General features: G+C 44.1%; 1 protein-coding gene across 2 annotated transcripts in view; it reads right to left on the minus strand.

The window, feature by feature from the left end:
* LOC121038477 (cationic amino acid transporter 3-like) overlaps positions 1-27,182 on the minus strand; it is a 111,448-nt gene that overhangs the window by 59,448 nt on the left and 24,818 nt on the right. The window contains exon 2 of one of the 2 annotated variants that reach the window (XR_005794375.1): positions 26,070-26,143. The exons of the other annotated variant lie outside the window; for it this stretch is intronic. The gene's annotated coding sequence lies outside the window, so the exon portion shown is untranslated. The remainder of the gene's footprint in view (positions 1-26,069; positions 26,144-27,182) is intronic. 2 annotated transcript variants of the gene reach the window in all.

Below are 27,182 nucleotides of genomic sequence, written 5' to 3' on the forward strand. Positions count from 1 at the left end.
TGCCAGTAACCTCTCTCATAATGGAACTATGTGTAAACAAGTCAACATCTTAAGTACTGTTTGAAGTAGGAAGGTGGGATTCCCTTAAAAGAAGCGTTCAGTCTGATGGAGAAAATGGACACGTTTAGAACACTGAAATAGTGCACTGAATGCTAGAGCAGTGGTTCTAAGTTCCCAGATCTGGTACAAAGTACAAGAGTGAGATATCCTGGTGAAAGATGAAATGACCAACCCCGTGCTGCACCGCCCCCCCCCCCCCCGAGAAGAGAGAAGTGAGGAGGTATTATTATTTACTGAAATGCTGGAAACTAACTGTATTCTGAAAGGTCTGGGCTACACTCTCCTCCTGGTCCTAGACACCAGGCCCCGGGCCTCACCCTGCCACCCCCAGTTTTGCAATGACACTCAAGGACTAGATTATAGCATGTGGTAAAAGGGCACTGCTTCTGAGAGTAAATGCTTTTGCAGAGATGACAAGAGATACACATGAGTTCTTTGCTCAGGTTGGATGTGATCTGAAGGCCTCTGTTCTAGAAATCACTTCTAGGAGAAGACTAAGAAATACTTGTCTCCACCAGTAGAGCAAAATCCAGAGACCTAGAAAAATGGGGGAAAGATTCAGAGTAATCTTTTCCATAACTCTGGGGGAAAAACCTCTCATTACATTATTTTCCCACACAACATACCATGTCTTCCCAATTCCCCTAAGCTGCTTTGCCCTCCAGCTCCTTTATAATCCCTTCATGCCCTAAAGAGTATGCAGCAGGGCCAATGGATCCTGCCATCCTCTTCTGGAGATAAACAAGGAGGGCAAGGCACTAGCCTAAAGAATTTCATACTCCTGCCTCTGGCCTATGCTTCTGTGCCTTACAGCTGTCCTACATTTGGAAGTGGGAGAGCAGGGGGAGATGTTACCCATTCCCTTTAATTCCAGTAAGGAGAAGGATCAGAAAAAGAGGGAAGCTGAATAAGAGCCAAGCAGACTCAGAGACTGGCTCCTAGTTTTCCGGGCTGTGGACTCCACTTCTTGGAGTGAGAGCAAAGAGTGAGATGAGGCGTTTGCTATGTGAAGAACAGGTTTGACTCCCACACCCTGTCTCTGTTCTTCATGACTCTCCTCACTCCCTCTCCATGGGGTGAGGAAGGAGAGAATTGCACCAGCTCCTCAGCCATTCTGGGCTATGGTCAAACCTCCCACAAAATATGAATCAGCACCAGCCATGGAGGCAGAAACAAGGAAGGCTATCTTGAAGGCTGAAGCTCTGCTTCCCCTAGCGCTCGATGACAAATATCTGTTGGGGAACAAGTGCTTAATTCTAGAGGAACACCACCAGCGAATCTCAAAGTGAATCATGGGAAACTTTGCCCCTGGTCTGCCTAACCATGAGACAGACACCTAGGGAGGTCCTTCCCCTTGAGGTCCTTAACCTTGAGAACACTGATTCCTGTTCCTTCTCAGCTTTCTAGGCAATTCTGATAAAGACTCATAAATTCAAAAGACACAAAATATCCTCCTTCCTCCTCCTCGAAAATAGCCACACAGTTTGAATCTAGCCTAGAAGCTTTACTTAGGTAGCTTTTACTCACACTCACCTGCAATATAAATTACTTGTTCCCCCCTCCTACAGAGGTGCGTCTCTCACTTAATGTACATGTCAGTAATCTGGGGATCCTGTTAAAATGCACGTTCTGTTTCAGTAGGTCTGGCAGGGGGGTGGGGGGTGCTGAGATCCTGCATTTCTAACAAGGTCCTGAGTTAGACTAATGCCCCTAGAGCCCAGAGCACGCTGTGAGTGTTGAGGACCTAGAACAGAGTACCTGAACCCAGAATGGATTTCACCTCCTGCCTTGAGGTGGCCTCCAGTCTGAGAGGGAACAAAGACAGAGATAAAAAGGCAAGAACAGGGTAAGAGCAACCAGGCAGAATACTACAGAGATTAAGAAGGGGAGTCATATGGGGTTCCTGGGTGGCTCAGTCGGTTAAGCATCTGACTTTGGCTCTGGTCATGATTTCACAGTTCGTGGGTTCAAGCCCCATGTTGAGCTCCATGATGACAGTATGGAGCCTGGAGCTTGCTTCAGATTTTTTGTCTCCCTCTCTCTGCTATTCTCTCTCTCTCTCTCTCTCTCTCTCTCTCTGCCCCTCCCTCTCTCTCTGCCTCTCTCTCTCTCTCAAAAAATAAATAAACATTAAATTTTTTTTAAAAAAGAATAGGAGGCATATAATAGAGGCTGGTACATCTTAGAACATCAGGGAGGATGTCTTAAAACAGAAATATGAAGATAAGGGCCAGTAGGACTGAGGGGAAGACTCAGGGGCAACATGTGCAAAGGGTCAGGTAGGAAAGAAGGATATTCACACAAGGGCATGAGCCTAAATTTGCCTCTCAGAGTGAGATTCTGGGCCAAGAAATGATAGGAGCTCATCGGAGTGAGTCCATAGGGGCCAGTGGAGAAGGGTCTTGAAATTCTGTCAGAGGAGCTGAGATTTAATAGAAGATAAAATAGAGCCTCTGTGATGAGAATGGCACTTTAAGAAACTGAGTAAAATCGTAGTAGTGCAGGCATGCCAGGGGCTGGGGGCAACGGGGGAATGGGGAGTTGCTGTTTAATAGGCACAGAGTTTCAATTTGGGAAAATGAAGACATTCTGGAGATGGATGGTAGTGATGGTTGTACAACAATGTGAATGTACTTAGTGCCACTGAACTGCACACCTAAAAATGTTTAAAATGGTCAGTTTTATGTTATGTACGTCACACCAAAATAAAAAATCATAGTGGATGGGGCGCCTGGGTGGCTCAGTCCATTAAGTGTCTGACTCTTGATTTTGGCTCAGGTCATAGTCTCGAGGTTCATGGGTTTGAGCCCCACGTCACACTCTGCGCTGAGAGCACGGAGCCTGCTTGGGATTCTCTCTCCCTCTCTTTCTGCCCCTCCCCCCTCTAAAAATAAACTTTTTTGAAAAATCATAGTGGAGGCAGGGGCCATAAGAAGTTGGTGCTATAATCTACATATGACTAAGATCCGGGCTCCCTCTAGGCTGAGGAGATGCTGAAAAATGGGCCTCCTGAAGTCAAAATAAAATCTGGAACCACCTCTCAGCCCCAAACTCCCACCTCCGTTTCACTGTTCCACCATAAGATAGGTCACTTATGTTCTTGAGTATTTGAAAGAAACAACCACATTACAAACTGTTGTGACTCTGAGCTAGACCTGCTCGGCTTGAGTCACCAGGCACTGCTCTGTGGGTGCCATGTGTGCGTCTCCTTGCCCAGCTTGGAGTCCCGGGGAACACACAGCTGTTTTCTGGTTTCATAAGGGACTTGGGGAGAAAAGGGATAAGCTGAACGGGTGGAGGATGAAAATAAACTGAAAAGAACCCACCAACCATCAAACTTGGAAACATTCCCAAGAAGAAAATAGTGGTGTCTGCCCTAAGAAGCCAGAGAAGCAAAGAAACCGCTCTGCCTCAAGTCAGAGACATGGGAGACACAGACCAACAAGAGTGGAAAAAACCCAAAAGTGCCACTTAGGTTAGCAAAGGTACCACACAACAAAATGCCAGCACAATGTGCAAACGTTTCTACCAGGCACAGGCTGTGAGGTACGCTGGCCTGAAAATACAGGATGAGCCTCAGGTCAGACAATAGGAAGAAATTCCTGACAGGATTATTGGGGGGTGGGGGAACAGAGAAGGGAGTTTGGAAAACCGAAAACATTTTTTTGGGGGTCAGTCTGGAGGTAGACAGAGGAGAAAGGAAACTCTAGAGAAGTCAGGTAGTTGCCCTGAAGCCAGTTAGGCTGACCCATCCAGTGTGGAAGCATCAGAATGATCCCCCACTGCACCCTATCCATAAGGGTGAGCCCCCGTCAGCAAGGGCTCCACCGAGCTGGGAAGAGTCTGGCTTCCCACCCTAGGATTCAGGGAAGTTCTCTGCCCCTAAGCAGCTTCTGTCCCTGCTCTCTGCCTCCACCCTCTGTAGGTAATGGGGTGAATCCAGCAGCTGCTCTTAAGTCATTAATAGGAGCAGAGCTTGATGATATTTTCTGACTCAGGGCAGCCTCGTCAGACCCTTAATTTCTTTTTGGAAATCCATCATCTGGGATCAAGCGTCATACCACTCTCCCATGTAATCCTCGGGCTCCTCCCCAGTCATCATAGCGATCCCCTGTCTCCAACGATAACGCAAAGGAATTGCACTGTGATGGGGAGGATTTCTTCTGTTATTTATGTCCTCATATGTAGGTGGTTAAGGACTCCTTTCTGAAGTCTGCCCTCAATCCCTAGTACTACATTGAAAAGCATTTGTTCTCTTCAAGGCAAAAAAATTTTTTTTAATTTTATTTTTTGTTTTTTTAAATTTACATCCAAATTAGTTAGCATATAGTGAAACAATGATTTCAGGAGTAGATTCCTTAATGCCCCTTACCCATTTAGCTCATCCCCCCTCCCACAACCCCTCCAACAACCCTCAGGTTGTTCTCCATATTTATGAGTCTCTTCTGTTTTGTCCCCCTCCCTGTTTTTACATTCTTTTTGTTTCCCTTCCCTTATGTTCATCTGTTTTGTCTTTTAACGTCTTCATATGAGTGAAGTCATATGATTTTTGTCTTTCTCTGGGACATGGATCTTATTGGCATCAGAGGTCAAAGAATTTCCATTTGCAAATAATGAGTAAGTAGAAAAGAGACTAAAGGTTGACGCAACTCATAATTATTTAAAATTATCTTTTGAGCTGTACTATTTGTAGGAGGAAAAGACTGTCCTCTATTTCCACTGAGAAGAGGGAATCACAATCTAACATTCACAAAGTTTTTAGAGAACTTTTACACCCATTATTTCAACCAACCTTCACAAACATCCCATATGGGGCTGGGAAAAGTAGGCATCAGTATTATGATGCCCATTTTAATTAAAAAGTGTAGGTGAGTAAGGGTGCCTGGGTGGCTCAGTAGGTTGAGTGTCCAACTCTTGATTTTGGCTCAGGTCATGATCCCAGGGTCATGGGATCAAGCCCCACACTGGGCTCCAGTCTGAGCATGAAGCCTGCTTAAGATCTCTCTCTCTCTCTCTCTCTCTCTCTCTCTCTCTCTCCTCTCTCCTCTCTTTCTGTCCCTAAAAATAAAATAAATCTTTGAAAAAAAAAGTATAGGTGAGTAAATGGAAGCCCAGGAAATGATCTTACCTGCAGGACAAACTAAGGCCAGACATTGAGAAGAACTTACCATCTGTAGGAATTGTGAAACTTTGGAATGCACTACTAAGGGATGTGAGTCAATCCAACTTGTCACAGCTGAAAGAGGACTCTGGAAAAAGGCCAAGGGGCTTCGCTTGTCACATTATATCAAAATTGAGTGAGTTCTTTGTGATTTCTCAAATTGCTTAGAGCCTGTGTACCCTCAGAACCAACAAGGGGACCTGGCACATAATAGGTACTCGGTAAATGTTTGATGAAGGAAGGGGAAAGAGCGAGGGAAAAGGAGCGTAAACAGGGCTAAAGACATTGTAGGGACATGAGCAGAGGTCGACAGGAAACTAGGGGAAGGAGACAAAAGCTAAGGGGACATAGGAAAAGGTGCAGGAACTACTGGTGGAGGAGAAATAGGCATTGGGGGGCATAGAAGCAAGAGACTTAGGGGCCACCATGATACTAGTGGAACCAGAATGTGGCAGGGTCACAGGAAAAAAAGAAGGTGGGGGGAAATATCTGCACAAGGGGCATTCCTTTATAGCCTCACAGTTGGTGCCTACTGTTGGAGGAGGTACCTTCTCAGGGACCCTGTAAGTTAGGTGCCAAAAATATGATGACTAAGAAAAACTGAGCACAGGACAGACAAGCAGGAGACAGATATTTTTTCAGCAAACATCCCCGTAGCAAATCTCTGAGAATGGAAGAGCCAGCCTTGGCAGCTGCCTTACTCTGAAGTCACTAGACAAGTCAGGCAGGTGGAAGGAATTTGGGGAGCACACAGAGTCTACTGTGCCTAAGACATGATCTCATTATGCTGGGGACCTGGGCACCCACTTAAATTCAGAGCTGATTATGAAGGGGTATAACTGGAGCAAAAGTCAGGGTACTCTGGGACAGGAAGTGAGTTTGAATCCTTAGTATGCTGGGTATACCTTTTGGTAAGTCACTCAAGTTCTCTGGTCCTCACAGAGAGGGTGAACAATTCTATAGCCAGGAGTTTTACAATATCCAGGCCTTACACATGTGACACTTGAGCTGTTGCAGCTACAGCTTCTTCACTGGCCTTTCTTACCCACCCACCATCATCAACCTCTTCTCCCATGATTCAATGCCCAGTGCCTAACAGCAGTCAGACTGTGTTGAGGGTTCTTGAAGAGACTCAGAAAAAGGTTCCTACTGCCATGAAGGCAATTTCAGGAGGGATCATTGGACTATGAGTACCCAAACTTAGTCTCTGGTTTCAGAGGAGAGGTCCAGCTGGCTACACTCAGACCAGATGGCACTACTTGAAGGACTCCCTGAAACCCCAGACCACTCCACTGGCAAGAAGGGTCTCTGGATTCTGCTGCCTCCTGCCATCCACAGACTTTTTAAATATAACTAGAGATATAGGGAGATAACTCAATTAATCTTGGAACTAGAGACTCTACCCCCACCAAAAACCCCTACTCTCACCAACCTCCCCAGCCCTAGATCTTGATTCTTTTGGGGAGGTGAAAAAGTAGCATTCTCCCTTATAGCTTTTCCTGACCTACTGCAGAAATCAGGAGAATAGAAATGAAGATTTTGGCCATCACCATGGAAACAGGCAGTCTCTCTGTCTCCTCCTTACACACACACTCCCCCTAGCACCTCCTTCCCTCCCACCTTTATGTCACATCTGTTCATAAGATTTCTTTGTGGCCAATACACCAATTCATCTGAAACAAAGAACAGAAAAATCACTGGTTTGCAGGGGAAAGGCTGACCTCTGGCTTTCTAACCTCTCACCTGAGCTGAGGTTCCCTCCCGGATCATCATTCCTCTTCTGCTCTCTTACCACAACTCTGAGCCCTCCTCCCTATTTGTCCCCATCTAGAACTCCCTGTTCTATTGGTCCCCAAATACAGATCCTTTAGCTTCATAAGCCCCCCAGAACAGACCCACTCACCCTCAGACTGCCATTCTCTGAGGCCATGTGCCTTCACCCCCATCTAGGCCCTTTTTTCATACCACCCCCATGTTACTACCCCCATTTTCATGTTCCAGAGCCTCCATTCTTAATATCCTCCAATTCAGATTCCTCATCACGTATCCTGCCCCCAGATTCTCAAGCACTCTGTAATAAAGAGTTCTTAGAAAATATCAATATTTCCCATTATCCATTCCCCTTTTGCCTCACGGTCCTATTTCAAACTCCAAACTGGATGTTTGAACAGCGGGGTCCCTTGAGAGAAGAGGGAGAGAAGAGAAATCTCTCAGTGCTCCCTTCTCCTAACCTTGGTTCTGCCCTGGTCCAGCCCTGGCCCCCAATGGGGGCTGTGAGACTTAATTAGCCTTCCCAGATTACCCTGAGATTTTTGAGAGAAGATCCAAAGACTATACTGAGCTGGGAGGAATTTTATCGGCGTCTTTTATGGCTTTGTTTGTTCTTCAATTTCTTCAGCTCGGACTCTTTATCCGAGTCTCTTCAGTCATAAAACAACCTCAAAAGGACAAGCTGAAACCAAACTGCATAGAACCACCTTGATGCCTGCCCTCAGCCCCACCCTGTGATTGGGAAGGGGCACCTAGATCCCCACTGCTGTCCCCCAACCTTCCTACCCACCCACCATGTACCCATCCCCAAACATAGTATCTCACTGCCCGCCCCCATCTGGGAAAATGGAAGCAGAAGATGACTCAGGGGGTCAGGGAGGATCAAGGCTTGTTTAGAGCTTTGAGATCTCTGGATGAAAAGTAAAAAGGGTGGGGAATTGTGAAAAAGTAAACTGAAGCGTCTGGGGCTCAGGAGCAAATCACTGTCCACCCCACCCACCCACTTCCCAGACTGAGGTTTTTAGTCTTTCATAAATGGGTGCAAGACAGGTTTGCATCGAAGCATGAGCACTTTAAGCTAACCTAAACAGAACTGCCCAAGTATTTACTTCTTCTCTAGGGAGTTGAAAATTGGGAAGACAGACACATTTATTTAGGATTGACTCTGTTTCAGCCAGATGAGCTAAAAATTTTCCATGAAAATCCAGCCTATTATTGTCCTGGTCAAGATCCAGAATTCAGTGGAGAAGAGAACTCTTACAGAGGGCTGAGCATAGGGTCTTTTATGTTTCCAGAGAGTTATTTAACCTCACCTCTCAAGAACAAGACAAGTAAAGAGCTGGTGACAACACCGGAAGACATTAGAGGTGGTCCTATAATATACTCTCTCCTTTGTGATGACACCTCCAACTTCCTACTTTTCCCTCTAGACACCTATTTTTTTTTTCAATTATCTCATCCATCTATTTTCACAGCTTCAATGATTATTTCTATGTGGGTGAATTCTGAATCTGTCCTTCCAAACCTGACCCCGTTCTCTCTAGCCTTCCACTTCCAATGTATGATGAATTTTCCTGGTGGTGGGGAGGTTCTACCAGCAATTTAATCTAAAACAGAATTCATATTCCAAAACCAGCCTCTTCTTCTAACTTCTTCTTTTTCTGTTAGAATCACCACTATTCTACTAATCGCCAAAGCTGAGAACCTCCAACTTCATCTTTGACTCCTCTTTCTTCTTCCCTCTTCTCCCATCTTACACACCCTCCCCACCACTAGCCCATCAAAGTCCCTCAATGACCAAGTCTGTCCATCATGCTTTCACAATGCTGGTACCTCCACCCTTTCATGTCTATTCCCACGCCATTGGCCTAGTTTAGTCTTGTAGTGCCTCTCATCTAGACTTCATTAGCATACTAACTGATCTCTCTGCCTCTGTCTCTTCTCCAAGCTATCTTCCCACTGCCTCAAGAATAATCTCATTTAAACCACTTTGCATGTCATTTCATTGGCTCCACTACAGCCTACCATTCAATTCGTATCTCTTACAAGATCCTCACATGAATGTTCTGTGCGAGATAAATGGGTCATTCATTCCTTCCACAAATATGCATTTAACATCTAGCCACTATATCTTTGGTGTGTTGAGAAAGCAAATGTGAATATATATCATCCTTGACCTTAAGAAGCTCAGAGAAGGCTCTATTTACTATCCCCAGAATATATCTTTGGCTTTCCTGCTTCCATAACTTTGTGCCATTCCATTCATGCAGAAAGTTCTGTCTAGTCTTAAATTTTGTCTTTAAAATCCTACCACTTCCATGCAGCCTTCCCTAGCCATCCCATCATGATTTCCCCTCTTTTTTCAGAATTCTAGTAGCACTTAATTGTCTGTATCACTCACTAGTCATTGTCTTACTGCCTTGATGTATAGTTTGCCAATGCTATACTTAAATACACACTATAAGTTTTATATATTGCTTATATACACTGTATATGATATACATATAATCACCCCAAATGACTTCAAGTACCAAAGGGTAGGGACTCTGGCTTTCTCTTTTTTTAATGTTCATTTTATTTTTGAGAGAGAGAGACAGAGCGTGAGCTGGGGAGGGGCAAAGAGAGAGGGAGACACAGGATCCAAAGCAGGCTCCAGGCTCTGAGCTGTCAGCACAGAGCCTGATGCGGGGCTCGAACCCACGAACCATGAGATCATGATCTGAGCCAAAGTCAGACACTTAACCTACTGAGCCACCCAGGCACCCCGGGACTCTGCCTTTCTTATTGTCACCCCAAGGCATTTAGTACAGTGCCTTAAGCACATGATTGTACATATAATATGATTGGAGACACCATACTGGCCAACTGAAGAAACAGACTCCCAGGATGAAAATGTAGTGTAGAGTTATGGAAAAAACAATGGTTCTCAACCCAGAAGAAGTGAGTTTGCTTTCTAGCTCCACCAGTTATTAGAGACCTTAAATTCTGAGCCTACTGTGCCAGGTTTTATGAGGATTTAACTTCATGAGAAAACATATGGAAAGAGTAGATCAGTGCCTACCACCTACAAATAAATGCTCAGTAAATATTTGTTTCCTTTATTTATTTCAGTTTGGTTGTGGTAAGAAAGCAGGTTGGATGGAATAACCTCCCTGGACCTTCCAGCTTCAGCCTGTGCAGGTCTCAGGAAGCTAACAGAGAGAGAAGCACTACCTTAATCACTGCTGGCTTTCTCTCCATCTTTATTGTTAAAATCCTCAGTATTCAGCCTATGTTTTATAATTACATATGCCAACCCCTATTTTCCAGGAAGCTTCCCACTCTACTTTTACCTGGGATTCCCCAAGCTATAAAATTAATCCCAGAACTCCAAGTCTGGAGAATTTATTTTCTCCATCTTACCATTTCCTAGACCTGACATCATCTATTAATCTTTTCTGAAAATGCTTAGGCCTTCTAGGGTATTAGGTCACAGGGTCTTAACTTCCCTTCAAGAAGTCCAATCTCCTCATCAACCTCAACCCCCACCTCTCCCAGAATCTCACAGATACTGTCAAAAATCTTAAGACACTGACCTGAGTAATAAAGTGGCCATAGAAGGCTCAGGAAAGTCTAGCACCTCCCCATGCAACTGAAATAAATCAAGGGTCATCCATCCCAGAAGGAGGGGATATGACTAAAACATTCCTTCCATTTTTCTTTATATTCAAGTGAGGATCAAAATACAAACAAACAAACAAACAAAACACAAAAGGATAAAACCCAGGGGTCCCGGCCCAGTAGAGGCAGAGGCATCCTCTCCCATCACTGCTGCCTTGAGCAGCCATGGCAGGTCTCCACCGGGGCCAGGAGAGCTCCTCTAATGGGGAGAAGGGGAAAGGGAGGGATGAGTCAGCAGGAGCTGGAAACAGAGGGTTTTGTTCAAGAGGAAGATGTCTATGATGCAAGCTCTGGGGAAACAATGTGTTCCCTGTATCTTCACCCCCTCCCGTCCACCTCCTCTCCCCACGCCCCAGACAGGTCATTGACCAGGTCTTTGGTCAGAATCAGGACAACAGGAGATGCTTCCTAAGAGCCTCTGGCTAAGGTCTAACCATTCCACACTCATCAACCATGACTTTCACCATCATCCTGATCTTTCCTTTTCTCATGGGCTGGAGGTAGCTCATAATCCTCGCTCATTTTAAATTATTATTTCTCAGGGCGCCTGGGTGGCTCAGTCGGTTGAGCGTCCGACCTCGGCTCAGGTCGTGATCTCGCGGTCTGTGAGTTCAAGCCCCGCATTGGGCTCTGTGCTGACAGCTCAGAGCCTGGAGCCTGCTTGGGATTCTGTGTCTCCCTCTCTCTCTGTTCCTCCCCCGCTCATGCTCTGTCTCTGACTCTGTCAAAAATAAATGAACATTTTTTAAAAATTATAAATTACTATTTCTCAGCTTAAGCTTTAGAGCTTAAGCTTCAGGCTGCAATTCCACAATGCCTTCTTTGCTTTAAGCAAAGCAAACCTGTTTCTATTCTTTCTGCCTCCCAACCTTCACACTGACTTCTGCATAGCACATCCTTTTCTCTTTTTTACCTAAATCTATCCCTTCCTTTCTTTCAAGTCCTGCTCAGTGTCCTCCTCCTCCAGGAAAGCTTCCTTAAGTAAGCCAAATGTCCAATTCCAAGCTCTCTTTTACACTATGTACAGTTAGTATCTGGTACTCCGTTTGCAATTTCATGTGTATGTATCTGTCAGACTTGAACTTGTATAGCCTGATGCTCCTCCTCCCCCTCAATAAGTTTGAGAGTTTTATGTTTGGAATCAAGCATAAAAAGAACCCAAGTTACAGAGTTATAAAAACCAGAATGGGCAACCTGGGGAGGGAGGAGGCAAGCAGTGATGGGTGGAAGATCATGAAGGTGGGAATATGGGATGTAGAATTGATGTAGGAGACAACCTGACATAAGAGCACAATCATTAAGCTTTTCTCCATCATCTGTCTACACTTACTTCTGGGCTGAGTTATACAGAAAGAAATGATATAGATAGGCTTCCTGCACGTTCAAGTTTCATAATATAGTCACAATGATATAATAAATAAAGGACAGATGAACCCAAAAAAATCAAAAAGGAAAAATCAGAAGGTTGAAATATGAAATAATAATAATATCCCACAGAAATTAGAAGTAAGTGTAATTGCGAATAGAGACCAAGATGTATACAAAATGAGAGGGAAGGACAGGGTTTGAGAAAGGGAGTGGGGCAGGGATATAACATGAGGTTGGGGTCAGGGGCCCAAGTCCAGCCATTGTGAGCCCAAGGAAGTCACCAGCTCTCCTCTAATCCAAGAAGACATCCTTGAAATGAAGGAAATTTTGGAATGGTTTGAAGGATAGGAAAGGGATGGTTTGCTAAAGAGCACAGACCCTGTTTGAGAAAAGGTGAAACGTAAACAAGTAGAAGAGGATTATAGCACATAAGCCTGAGTGGGAGGCAAGTTGGGGGCAGTGTTCTGTTCCCATCTCAATCCTACACTGGTCAGCACTATAATCCCAGGTCCCCATAGCACCCTGGAACAGAGCACTGTTCCCGGCAAGACTGGCCTGCTGTGAATGAGTTCCACCCCTTAGTACCCCTTCTCTTCCCTTGTGGAGTGCAAAACTTCAAATCCTGAAATAAATCTGTTCACCAATAGCGTTTACAACTGTGGCATACTTCACAATTTTCAAAGCACTCTCATAAGTCTCTTCTCATTTGAGACCCCCACTCACTACTGAATTTCTATTCTACCCTCTGTGCATAATAGTTAGACCCTGTATCACAAAATAGACACAGTGCTCCTAGTTCCTATTTCATATGTCTGGCACATAGCTGGTGCTCAATAAACACCAGAGAATAAAGGGTCGATAACTGATCAAATGTTTTAATTTCAACAGAACGGGGTGAAATTTGATATCAGAAATGACTTCCTACCTGTGTGGACGGGAAAATAGTAAAAGCCAAAAATATTCATGGGCACAGAATTCTTCCACAGATAATCAGGCCAACACAGACCTCTCAATTGTCTTTTCCTCCATCCCTCACTTCTAAGAAAGAAGGAAGGTGACACTTGGTATCTCCCCCGTATGTGCCAGTAGTAGGCATGTTTATAAATATAGTATTTCATTTATGCAAGCCATATTCCAACCCAGCCCTTCCAGAAAAGTGCTTATATTTTTTCCTTTAATATCTTGCAGAGAAGGTAACTTCACACATTTTACATGGGGTCTTCCTACTTCCATTATTAAGGTTTTCCTTTTGACTAAAGGCAGTACTTTATGGTGCAATTTAAACTCATTTCCATTCAAAGTTTCTCTCTTATAATCCCTACCTTATCCTTCTCCCTCTCTTATCCCCGCATCCCTACATATACCCTGCATATACTTTATTTTCTTCTCTTCTCAGTTCCTTGCTCCCTATTTCCACCCCAAAGGCAAACAACCCTCCCTAAACCAGTAAAAGGTAGATGGAAAGGAAGGAGAGGACACTGGGCTAAGATGGAAGCCTTGAGCCTAGAGACACTAACGAGGGCGGGAGGAGAGAACCACCCGCCCTCCGTCAAGGTGGCTTTGCCTGCAGTTTTTATTATGCATCGATTTTCTTATCCATCTTCTTTAGAGCCTCTTAGATCTTCAGGCTGCGGCTGTTTCTCCAAATTGTCATTCACTCCAAGCTCTCTAGCTCCTTGCAGCAGCTAAGAGGGGGTGGGGGAGAGGGCTGCGGGGGGGGGGCGGGGGGGGAGTTGCTGAGGGAGAAGGCAACCAAGAGAGGTGAATGAGGGTTGCTAAGTAACCGTTGCCAAGGAGCCAGTACCAAGGAGCATCCCAAGCTGCCTGCTTATTCCAACCTCCCCCCTTCTTCATCCACCCCTCACTTAAGTTCTCTCAGGTCTATAAAGCAGCTTGATTCTGTCACCTTCACCAGCTGCAGAGCTATTTCCTCAGCTGTTCAGGTGGAGGGCTGCAGATTCCAGTGACTGAGAATCTCCCATTCCCAGCCCAGGGCTGGTCATCATGGGCACTCATGTGTGGTTCAGAGGACGCAGTTAAAAACAAATTATTAAAATGTTTTAATTTCATTAACAAAAAGAAAAATCCCATCTGCTTAGGCAGGTTATTTGTCATGGTCTGAGTTCAGAGGGTGGACCTGGTGGCCAGGTGTAGAGCCAAACTGTGTCCAGCTCCCTGAGAGGATCCGAACCCCTCAGGGAAGCTCCATCATTTAATCTGAAATTTTGCAAATTTGTAGAACAGAAGATATGTCCTATTCCTACATCAGGATCATTTCCAAACTAAAATGATATTTTAATTGTTCAAAATTCAGAAGATTCGCTGATTAGGATTATTCATGACTGTGCACTCAGTTGAGGCAGATAGACCAGATAGCACTACATAATATTTTATAACAAATTTACCTTATTAATTCCATTTGACTCAAATAAATAGGAGTTTACATCCCTGCAGAGGGAGTAGAAGATGTATACAGCAGAAAAAACTGAAGGGGTAAACAGGGAGAGTATCACTGAGGAAAGCCAGTCTAGAATTCAAATTCTGCCACAAATAATCCAGAAGGCAGATAATCATTCTTCTGCCAAAACTCACAGGTAACCTCAGAGTCACCATCCCTCTGAGGCTAGTTCAGGGGAACTTGGGCATTACCGTGGGCTCTCATAAGTATCCCCATGGCTAAATCGACTAAGGGCATTCTCTTCACTAGACCCACAGCTCCTATCATATGCCAGATATTGTTCTCAGGATGGCCAAAAGCATCCCCTGTCTTTGGTCAGAAGGGTCTCTCAGTTGTCCTCCTGTCATTACTGAGGAAAACGTATTCCACAGTCTCCTTCAGAATCTGCCAGTTTTCTACTCCCAAGAGTAAATACATCTTAAATTTTCCTGATGCTGTTTTCAGGCTGATCAGCAACACTAAGGATAAGAAGTCTTTTTATCTAAAGATTTCCAGGGGTGCCTGGGTGACTCTGTGGGTTACACATCCCACTCTTGATTTTGTCTTGGGTCATGATCTCATGGTTTGTGAGTTCGAGCCCCGTGTCAGGCTCTATGTTGACAGGGCAGAGCCTGCTTGGGATTCTCTCTCTTCCTTTCTGTATGCCCCTCCCCTTTCCCTCTCTCTTTCCCTCAAAATAAATAAATAAAATTTTAAAAAATTTTTTAAAGATTTCCAAAATACAGTTGTACAGTATAGTGCCGTGGTGGGTAAAAGCAAGGCTTTAAAGTCAGATCGACATAATTTCTTGAGCAAAGAACTTCACCTCTCTACGCTTCCATTTCTCATCTATAAAATGAAAATAATATCAACTATTTTGTAGAATTCTTGTAGAATTACAGAAGATGGGATATTATTTAATATTTGTATATATTGTGAAATGATATGTATAGTGTCTTAACATAAGTGCTCAATAAATAGTTGCTGCCATTATTACCATCATCCCTATTATGATGATTCTGGTCTACTCAAAATTAGGCAATGGATAAATCAAAATAGGGAACAACTCATCAAAAAACCCGAAGTTTATGTGGCCACCCAACTTTCAAACCTGAGCTAATTACCAATGAAGTGAAGCCAGAAGGCTGAATATACATATCTAAGGAACCATATGGGCCAAAGAGGGTAACCTCCATTGAAGCTGGGATCAAGCTGCAATTGAGGCCATAACCTTGGCCCATACTATCTTCTTAAGGATCCCCAATTACCTTATAAGCCCACAAAACAAAAGTTTGAATTAAGAAACTGAGAAGAACGAATGGATAAAGGAATATGTTCTATAGGACCAAAGGGAACCTTTGCTTTGATCCCTTAATCTAACCAACTTTATTTAAGTCTCGGTCACTTGCACCTCAGCCCCATCTACTAGGGAAGATGGGTGAGAAGGCACCTGCCCCAAAGGCCACACAAGTCAGGGCTTATCAGCTTCTTCTTGATGTCTGATCACCATGCCTCTTACTGTGCCCAAAGCCCACTCCCTCACAGATGCAGTCCTTAAAACTTACCTTCCCATCTCTTCAAAGTTGGAATCATAGATTAAGAAAGTTGAGAGTGAAAGAGAAGTGGAAAGGAGAGAAAAAGAAGGCACAAATGACTGACTAGTAAATACAGCAGAGTTACCAGGATAGGAGGTGAGGAGGGAGACATTGCAGGGGGAGAATCAAAAGACTGAAGAAGCAAGAGTAGCAGGAATAAAATGTATAGAACATTATCCCCAACTCTACTTGGTGGTTATAGAAAGAAACAGGCCTGGTGAGGAGGGAAAGAGGAAGAAGGGAGAGGAATGGAGAGGAAGGCAGACAGCTTTTCTGTAGGAAAACAACATGAGTTTATGTCTAAGGGGAAATTTCCCAATACACATACTGCTTCGGTGTTGCAGAGCCTTATTCTGGAAAGGACTTGGGACTCAAAGCTGTTTCCTAGAAGAGATGGGTCATAGGAGTATCTGCTGAAGGGAAACTTGACAAGATATACTCACATGATGTGGAACGGAGGACCAAGGAAGTTATTAGCAATCTATTTTCAATCAGTTGGATTGTGGTAGAAAAGGGTTAATGGAGACTGTGATTCCGGCTGAAGCCTCCCCTTCTCTCTCATCCCCTAATCCAATGGACCCAGAAAAGATAATTGGACCCTTTCCTTCCTCTATCTACCATCCCCTTGTCCTCTATCTTTTGAACAAAGCTCCTTGAGAAAATATGTCCATATTCACCCGCATTAATGTCGGCTCTGGCACCAGAATCTGCCCTGGCCTGCCCTGAGCTACATGCCCTATCCTGTCTGCCTCAGAAGGGAGCCAATAATGCTGCTGCCCACTGAGGGAGAGACTCCAGAAAGGACCTTCAGCTAGAAACTAGAGTATTAGTACAGCTTACAGATTATGAACTCTGCCCCATATATAAATCTGGGCACCTCGGGTTCAGGAATCAGCTTCCCCGTTCCCCTGCCTCCATGTATGTTCTGGCCTCACTCTTCCTTTTCCTCTTCAAGCAATGTTCATTCTATCCTACCCCGTTTCCCTGCACCCATAGCATGAAGTCCCCTGCCAGATGTAAAATCCACTTCAGCTCATCTCTGGTGCTGGCCTTAGTGCAAATGTTAGAAGATATACCTCCTGCTTCAGGCACAGCAAGCCCAGCTTGGACAAGGACTTGGCTGTCTGACTTCAAGGGCTATGTGGGTACCACAATTCCAAAGTGCCTGTCCACATCCGATGTTCAGAAGTGTGTCTTGTGTATGCCCTGAGCAACTCAAACGAGGTATAATTCTTCCTCCTCCAACAAGTATCTCTTCAAACAAAGCAACGTGAGTCGAGTCCTCTAGGCACAATTCTGGACTATGGAGCAGAGAGGTAGGGTTCTTCTTGAAGCAGAAAGAGTACAGCCTTTACCCTTGTGCAGGATACCACTCGCAGAGAAGCTGGGGTGGGTGAAGGCTGAAGAGAGGTTAGGGCTACAATTTCAATGAGAGAAACTTCTGGTAATCTCAGTAAGACGTTCTCAACAGTCTGAGGTGTCCCTCAGCATGACCAAGGAGGTCAGGATCTTTGTGAGGAGGAAACCACTACTCTGGAGCCGGCAACCAAAATGTGTTATCCCAACAGGAGACAGGGCTCAGGAAAGGGTTAGTGGGTATAAAAGCTCCAGGCACCAGTCTCCTATTCTTCTTACCCACTCCCAAGCCTTTCTTAATGTGACCTCTCCTCTACGAGAGGCAGAAACTAATGCTACCAACTTGTGCCATGAGAAGGGGAGCAGAAAAGTAGTCAAAGGAGGGGCGCCTGGGTGGCTCAGTCGGTTAAGCGTCTGACTTCACCCGGGTCACCGTCTCGCGGTCCGTGAGTTCGAGCCCCGCGTCGGGCTCTGGGCTGATGGCTCAGAGCCTGGAGCCTGCTTCCGATTCTGTGTCTCCCTCTCTCTCTGCCCCTCCCCCATTCATGCTCTGTCTCTCTCTGTCTCAAAAATAAATAAACGTTAAAAAAATTTTTTTAAATTAAAAAAAAAAAAAGTAGTCAAAGGAGATCCTGGTAATTAAAGAACTACCTGAGCCTGCCGGGAGATTGGCAGACTCTGTGCTCCTCACAGCCTTGGTTGTCTTCAACTTTGGAGCATGGATCCAAGAGTGACCAGGGCAGGTCTCAAAAGTCACTCAGGGGATATCTTCCCACTCCCCAAAAGCCGAAAGCCCTGACCAGCTCCCCCGTGAAGTACAGAGCCCAGAACCCACTGACACCGAGGCGGGAGGTAAAAGGGAGTCTCTGTGACAGCAATTTGCCTCTCTGTGTACTTCTGCCTCCATCTCTTCCCCAGCTTCTCACGTCCTGGGGCATTATTTCAGAGGCCTGTACCTTGATCTGTCTCCAAGTCTCTAATAAGATCAAAGCTCCTAACACCTGTTTTGCTTGCCGACTCTTAGGCTAGAGAAGAGGGGGCAGGGTCCATCCCGAGGCAAGGGGAGGGCCTTGACTTCCCCACTTCCCAAGGCAGAGGGGAGGCTGGGAAGTTGGACCAAAGAAACTAAACCTAAGGTTGGGTTGACAAAAACGCCCCCTGGTGGGAAGGCTGCTATTCTTATTCTGTTATTGATTTTATTATTACTTCTCTTCAGGTTACAAATTGAATTAACTCATAATAATAGTAGGATATATATATTACAGAGACCACAAAGGTCTTTCTCCTAACCTCCACGCCTAAAGAAAATTCCCTGTTATTCTTTATCACAAGATCCTGTTTATTTCCTTTGAGTGTTTAACACAATCTGTAATTATTTGAACATTTGTTTTCTTGCTTATTGTCTATTTCCCACTAGGAAAACTCTATATTTGAATGAGAGAAAGGATTAATGATGAATAAATCGACTATATGGGAATAAATCTACTGGTGGGATAAAAATTTCCTAATAATATGATCTATATCTGAAAGTATCATGTCCATTTATTAACAATAATACCCTTAATCAATACTCATAATGCCCCTATTCTACATCTCCACCCATAGCCTCTTTCCCTACAACTGTATGCCATGCACAAAAGTTATTTAACAATTCTTTAGCTCTGTGTTAAGCACTACAGAGAGAATATAAAAATATACATGGTACAGTCTCCCCATTCTAGTAGCTTACAGTTGAGTAAGGGAGAAAGGGAAGACACACGGTAACTACCACTGAAGACAGTGTGCAGAAAGACTGACACAAAGACTGGAGGAGGTCAAGGGAAATAAATTGCTTCTGATGCAGATTATCCAGGAAGGCTTGGGCAGGAGGTAACATTTAAACTGGACTATGATGGGGGCGCCTGGGTGGTTCAGTCAGTTGAGCGTCTGACTTCGGCTCAGGTCACTGTCTTGCAGTTCATGAGTTCAAGCCCACGTCGGGCTCTGTGCTAACAAACAGCTCAGAGCCTGGAGCCTGCTTCAGATTCTGTATCTCTCTCTCTCTCTCTCTCTCTCTCCCTCCCTCCCTCCCCTGCTCATGCTCTCTCTGTCTCTCAAAAATAAATAAATATTAAAAAAATTTTTTTAAAAATAAACCGGACTATGATGGGGGCACCTGGGTGGCTCAGTCAGTTGAGTATCTGACTTCGGCTCATGGTTCATGGGTGTGAGCCCCTCAAAGTCTGGAGCCTACCTCAGAGTCTGTGTCTCTCTCTCTGTCCCACCTCCATTCATGCTCTGTCTTTCTCCAAAAACAAATAAATAAAACATTTTTTAAAAAGTTTAAACTGGACCATGATGATTATGTAGGATTCAGTAGTCAGAGATAGGGAGGATGGAATTCCAAGGAAAAGACACAGCTACTGGGAAGGATTTCTTGACTTTGGGCATCATTTGATATTGAATTCTGTTTATCATTAGAGAGTGAAATGCAAGGACCAGCAAAACTCAAGATAAAACTGCAGAAGCCAGAGGCTTTGAACAGAAAAGATAGGAGCCAGGACCTGGGCCCCACCTTGGGTTCCATTTATCCCCACTTGTCTTGCATCTGATCTTATTTAAGGGGTATATGGTTCAAATGGGACAGGGTACCCATTATGCCTCCATCTATATGTCTCTCATCTCCTCTCTCCCCCCACTGAGTTCTTTATTAACAATGAAATGATTTCTTAATCTCATTACCGAGAAGAGCACAAAGCACAGAAAAGCATATGCTACACAAATTAAGTTAGGTAATTTGCATACCTGGAGAAAGAGAGAAACCCCCTCCTCCTCCTTCTATCTCCATAGTCAATTTTCCTCGATCTTCTGACACTCTACGTCAATAAATATCTATATTTCCTCCTTCTCTGGACAAGAGATGCTGTTAAATGTCAAATGTAAAGTAAAGTTTGTCATAAAAATCCCTCATAAAAAAATCTCCCAACTACCGGCATTGGAAGCTGGAGGAGGGGAGTTCCTGTGCTGTGTTTGCCTTTGAACCATGTGTCCTGCCTCCTGCTTCCAGGAGCTTTGCTTCAAGTTTTCTAAAGAAGTAAACAGAGGGGCGCCTGGGTGGCTAGCTGGTTGAGCGTCCGACTTCGGCTCAGGTCATGATCTCACGGTCTGTGGGTTCGAGCCCAGCGTCGGGCTCTGTGCTGACAGCTCGGAGCCTGGAGCCTGCTTCAGATCCTGTGTCTCCCTCTGTCTCTGCCCCTCCCCCACTCTCACTTTGTCTCACTCCGTCTCTCAAAAATAAATAAAAAATGTAAAAAATAAAAAAAAAAAGAAGTAAACAGAGACGTTCAACTCCTCTTACCATTGCTGCTTCTGTCAAAGCTCATTGCTTTCTATGGAAATTAGTTTCACAAATGACCAGTTTCTCACAATCTCAACCCTAGATTCCTTAATTATATAATTTTTAGTTCTCTTTTTTCTGGGATGGCTCAAATAGAGAGTCCTACTTGGAAGCAAAGAAGTAAATGAAATGACTCCTCTTAGTACCTCCCATGAGGGGGTTCTAGGAGAGGGGAGGTGGTTACGTGGGTGGTGTACATACAAGGGCGGCTGTGTATTAGGCTAGAAAGTAAAAGACAGGAGGGGATTGCCTTGCGGCTGCTGTTTCTCTTTCTCTACAAACCTCCTCTGATTATAGCAGATTTATAGGGGCCCCAAAGCAGCCCAGCATCTTAGCCATAAACTTCCCAGAAAGAAAACTCATTGAGGTTCCCTTGAGAGGTGATGAAAATAAATATCAGGGTTTGGTACAAACACATCAACCAGGGCCAGGGGTGGAAGGCAGCCAGTTCCTTATAGCTGGTTTAACTCCTTCAGGATTTGTACACACACACACCTCATACCCAAAAAGTCTAACAAATATGTTCATGTTTATAGACCTACTGAGATAAACGTACCCCACTCCTTGGTGCATATTTCCACTCAAATTCAAACATTTATGTCCATATAGTAGGCACATACACATGACTTTCAATGAGTTGCTTTATGAACATAATATACGCAGCCTCTCCCCCTTCCCAAGCTCCTGACTGCAGGGTGGGGCACGGTGAAGGTGAATGAGAGAATGTCTGAGTAGAAGCTTGCATGTGTCACTAAGTGTGTCTCTGACTACATGCCACAAAACAAATAGAAATTGTGTTTTCATTATTCACTATTTGGAATTATCCGCTGTCTTTCAATTACCTCTATGCCATCAAGTTTCAATGGCCATCTATCCCTTAGTAAGGGTACTAAGCTGCTATTCCATGCAGACTACAGCTTAGGGGTTAGCAGCAAAAGCTTTGCTCAAACTTGGTACAAATCCTAGCTTTACAAATCACTTTGCACAAATACCTTAACCTCTCTGAGCCTTAGATTCAACTTTTGTAAAATGAGGATAACAATACACACCTCACTGAACTTCTGTACTAAATAGGTGATGATGGAAAGTGTTTGGAACAAAGTATAGGACAAAGTATTCGCATATGATAGCTATATTTTCATCATCACTCTATGGGCATTGGAGATAGAAAGAAGTATTATGCTAAGCGAAATAAGTCAGAGAAAGACAAATATCATATGATTTCACTCATATGTGGAATTTAAGAAACACAACAGACGAACATAGGGGAAAGGAAGGAGAAATAAAATAAAAACAGAGAGGGAGGCAAATCATAAGAGATTCTTAAGTACAGAGAACAAACTGAGGGTTGCTGGAAGGGAGGTTGGGAGGGGTGGGCTAAATGGGAGATGGGCATTAAGGAAGGCACTTGTTGGGATGAGCACTGGGTAGTATATGTAAGTGATGAATCACTGGGTTCTACTCCTGAAACTGATACTACACTGTATGTTAACTAACTTGAATTTAAATAAATATATTTTTTAATTTTTTTAACGTTTATTTATTATTGAGAGACAGAGAGACACAGAGCATGAGCAGGGGAGGGGTAGAGACAGGGGGAGACACAGAATCTGAAGCAGGCTCCAGGCTCTGAGCTGTCAGCACAGAGCCCGACGCAGGGCTCAAACCCACAAACTGTGAGAACATGACCTGAGTTGAAGTCGGTCACCCAACCAACTGAGCAACCCAGGCGCCCCAAAATAAGTAATTTTTTTTTAAAAAGAAGTTATACATAAAAGAGTTGCTCTTTTTCCTTATGAGTTTTTAAAATCTCATCAATGGAACAAGATAAGTACCTGGAGAATGGAAAGACATAGAAACCTAAAACTCTCATTCAAGCCCTAAAATGCAATTTATTCTCTTAAATCCAAGCCCTGTTTTAAAATTTTTAGCAGATTTCAATGTTCTAATAAGATTGCTTTTTTCTTCCGTCATTCATCATTCCCATGCCTGTCTTACATACTCCACACATCCACCTCAGCCTCTCATTTAAGGCGTTGACTGGAGAATTCTGGGGATAAAAAAGATAATGAGAGTTCATTCTGTGTATTTCCCTCATTCTGGGCAAAAGACCATCTGAAGCATTCCAAACCCAAGTGAGACAGCCATACACATGGCCAGAGACTGCACCTTCCCATCTCCCCTGGTCATCCTTTAATCTCAGAAAATTCTTCCTTATGTTCAATCTCAATCTGTTTTCTTTCAACATTGGCCTCTCCTTATGACTCATCTGATTGGGGGCGAGGTACACAAACCCTCAAAAGCTGAAGAAAATTCTCCAACATCCACATGATAACATTGTTCTATTGCTTATCACCCTAGGTCTCTGAAATTTTAGGTCCCATGTATTTTGCTATTACCCCATTAAAAATCATCAAAAGATCCCTCTAAAAGCATTAATTTGGTCCCTACCAGGGTGTAACCCCTTATCCAGTCATCCGGTCTCTCCTTAAACTTTTGAAAGATGAAAATAAATATCTTTGAGACATGAAAATATCATGATAATATCTTAACTGCCAGGATAGTTAAGAACTCCTATTTCAGTCCCTCCAACCCCCATAGTCTCTTCAATTAGTATCACCAAATTATCACTCATTTGACTAAGGGACAGTACAACCCTGAGGCGGAGCATGACTAATATGACCTCCCCAGTCCCTTCCAGTCCAACATATGAAGTAGGGGAAACAAAATTGGCAGCAGTCATGACCCACGCAATGCTTGCCCCAGGGGAGCCCCTGAGGACCAGGCAGACTCCAGCGTGGGCATGGCAAGGTATTTTCCCAAAGTGGGCAGAGTGCCAAACCCTGGCATAGTGACTGGCGTGGGAGGCCTGGAGACAGAAGAGGAGCCAGGGCCCACACTTCTCCCTCTTCCCCAAACTCAATTTCCCCAGCCTAGGCCCCTCCTCTTAGACTCCCAATTCCAAAGTTTTCAGGCCTTCTATAGTGCTCATGTGAGGACAGACATGTATTATCGATCATTTAAGGCCAGTGCTTCTCAAGCCAAAAAGAGCATACAAATCACCTGGGAGCTTATTGAAAATGCAGATTCGGATTCATGAGGTCTGGGTCGGATTCATGAGGCCTAAGATTCTGCATTTTTAACAAGCTCTCAGGTGGCACTCGTGTTGGTGGTCCATGGACCATACTTTGAAGAGCAAGGATCTAGATAGATGACTGTAGTAGTTTCTACAACTGTCTCCCAGGAAGAGTCTATCTATCTATATCCTGTCTATCCTCCAGATTGCAATAAGAATCATATCTCATCTTCCTGATTCAGAAATCTCACTCCATGGCACAAATGCAAAATACAAACCTGGCTCATAAATTCCCTTCAAATGTGAAAAAACACATCCCTCACAAGACTTATTCTTTCATGACTCTTAAAGGTCCGTGTAGCCTAGAATTACTGTCCCATTTCTTTTCCAGCTCACCTATCCTTCTTTTATTTCCCAAATTTCTCCATAGGCATCCTCCTCCAGGAAGTTTCTGTTGGCCAATACCTCTTTCTCAGTTTCTACTCATACCTTCCCTTCCAAAGTCATGATGTCTCAATCCTTAACCAGTTCCTAATTCCTCTTATTTCAGTCCAATTTTTCTCCCCATACAGTATAAATTCTCTCTCCCCAAAGAATCTTAGATGATCTCACAAGGTTTTTTCAGCAGTCTCTCAAAAAGCGTCTAAAGGAGTTGGTAAATATATGGTAATTCTCCCTCCAGCAGGTTTCTCTGGAGTCAACTGCTCCCTGTTGCAAATATGAGAAATTCCACAAGTAAGACAGTAGCTTCCTATCCCCCTCTCTCAGGGCAGGCCCCATACATAAATAGAAAGACACTGGTCCTTCTATGCCAAAACATAGAACTCTGACTGCTTCAAGAAAGATGTCTGTTGTGCCCACGCTGGAGACAGTCTAGACTTCAGGGATTCTGTGGAGTCAGGTAGAATGGGTTGGGTCTTCTATCAATTTCACTACTTCCTGCTCCTCCCCAAATCCCATGGGAATAGATGGAGAGGGACCAGAGGAGGTAGGTTCAGGCATTCTCCTGCCCCAGGGCTGTATTTTCCCTGTTGCTCTTTGAATGAACAACACTGTTCTTTCTGCTAGGTCTAGAGGAAGGAGAGAACCTCCCCTCTTGCCCTGAGCAAGATTCCACTGTGCTGGAACAGACAGGATAGGATAGTCACCAGAACTCAGGCATAGCCAAACAAAGGCAAAAGTAGAAGTGCCTGGGTACAGTTCTAGACGCTGGGTTCTAAATGGAGAGAAATGCCATTTGTCAAGGAGACTGTCCTAGGAGATAGTTTTAAAGGAGTAGCACAGTGCTAGCATGAGAAGAGGGAGAATTTTCTACACCAAAGACACATGTAAGGCTTAATTCAATTTAACATAAATTGATTAAATGTTCATTATGTGCCTGGCCCCCAGCTGGATGCTCTGGGGGAGTGAACAAGATACACTCCTTACCTATGGCCTACAATCTAGTAGAAAAAATAAAGACACACAGATAACCGTAGTATTTTATTTTTTTTATTTCAGCTTTAGTGAGGAAGTATAACTGACATATAAAATTGTAAAGCTATGTAAAGTGGACATTGTGATGATTTGATATACACATACATTATGAAATGATTCACTATGATTTCCCCACTGTGAAAGACTTAACAATGGTATTTTAATCTAAATGTTTCATTAAATGAAGGTAAATGTTAAAAGGGCACCTTTGTTCCCCTCACTTCATCTTTACATGTGGAAGGGCTTCAGCAGGAGCTTTGGTTTTTAAAGTGTGGTCCCTGGACCAGCAGTGTCAGCATCACCTGGAACCTGTTACAAGCTTGTTTTCACAAGCCCTTCAGGTGAGGTGACAGACACTCACTGAAGTTTGAGAACCACTGAGCAGAGTACTATTCCTGGCCTCTCTCCACACCCCCTCTCTCACTGTACCTGATTAGTGAGCTGAAGAGACAGCACTGAGCATGCCCAGCTCAGCCTCTTCCAGTGATTTGTTGGTTTTCTTTTTTTATCCAGGGCTGACCTGCCCACAGGACACATGCATTCAACCTGCTCATACATGAGAAAAAATCTAATAAAAGCAGGCTCTCTACTGTGATGGATGGCCGGGGGTGCTCAGTACTACTCGTGATGAGTAAGTCTGTCTAAAGTTGACAGTTTAACCACCTGTCTCTGTATCTTGATTATCGATTGGTTCCAAACATAGGAGGGGGGCCATGGGGTGTTATTTACTGTACCTTTATTGCTCCAACAGTGGGTCATCGTGAAAAGTGGGCAGGATACAGGTTTAGATTTCATGCAGTAGACAGACCTAGTTGAGAGAATAACAGGACAGAAAAAACAGAGGAAATCCTTGAATTTTTTAACTAAGTGGAACTGTAGAAATGTCCTGTTCTGGGGACCTGGGTGGCTCAGTCGGTTAAGCATCTGACTTGGGCTCAGGTCATGATCTCATGGTCCGTGAGTTGCAACCCCATATCAGGCTCTGTGCTGACAGCTCAGAGCCTGCAGCCTATTTCGGATTCTGTGTCTCCTCTCTCTGCCCCTCCCCTGCTCGATCTCTGTCTCTCTTTCTCTCTCTCTCTCTCAAAAATAAAATAAAAACATTAAAAAAAATTTTTTTAAAGAAATGATCAGTTGTGACCTCTTGTGTTACAGATAAATAAGCAGAGTGTTGAAGGAACTGAGTGGCTTGCTCGAGGCCACATTGCTAGTTAGTGGTGGAAACACAAAACCCAGGACACCTGGCTCTCAACTACGCACTTTCTGAACAAGTGGACCAAAGCAGACAATAGTAGAGAAACTTTAAAATCCAGGGATACTGATATTAGCAAGTAGAAAAAACCAACCCCAGGGATTTTCAGCATGGGTGGTGGATTCAAAGCCAAAGTGCTTTGTGCTCAGAGGAAGGCTCTGGCTCCAATCCACCTGTGCATGGCCTGTTGCCCTCTCAGACAGCCAAGCCTCTGCTTCATTTTCCTGTACGTTTCCTGGTGTTCTCTCTCTGCTACAATCTCTCCCTGCTGCCCACTTATGGCAAAATCCTATCTGTCCCTAAAGAGAGCCAACTCAAATGCCATTCCTCAACAAAGTCTTCTCTGATTTCACCGATCAACCCTCACCACTGTGCCAGCCACAAATGATCAACCTCCACTCCAAATTTCCAAGACCCTTTATTTGTATATTACTAATGACAACACTTGCAGCTATGCTTTACCCCTTGTATTAGAATATAAGCTCCTGGGGCACCTGGGTGGCTCAGTCAGTTAAGCATCTGACTCTTGATTTTGGCAGGTCACGATCTCACAGTTCATGAAATCAAGCCCCATATCGGGCTCTGTGCTGATAGT

This window comes from Herpailurus yagouaroundi, unplaced genomic scaffold (assembly GCF_014898765.1).
Source record: "Herpailurus yagouaroundi ecotype Mexico unplaced genomic scaffold, PumYag 166, whole genome shotgun sequence".
Lineage (NCBI taxonomy): Eukaryota > Metazoa > Chordata > Mammalia > Carnivora > Felidae > Herpailurus > Herpailurus yagouaroundi.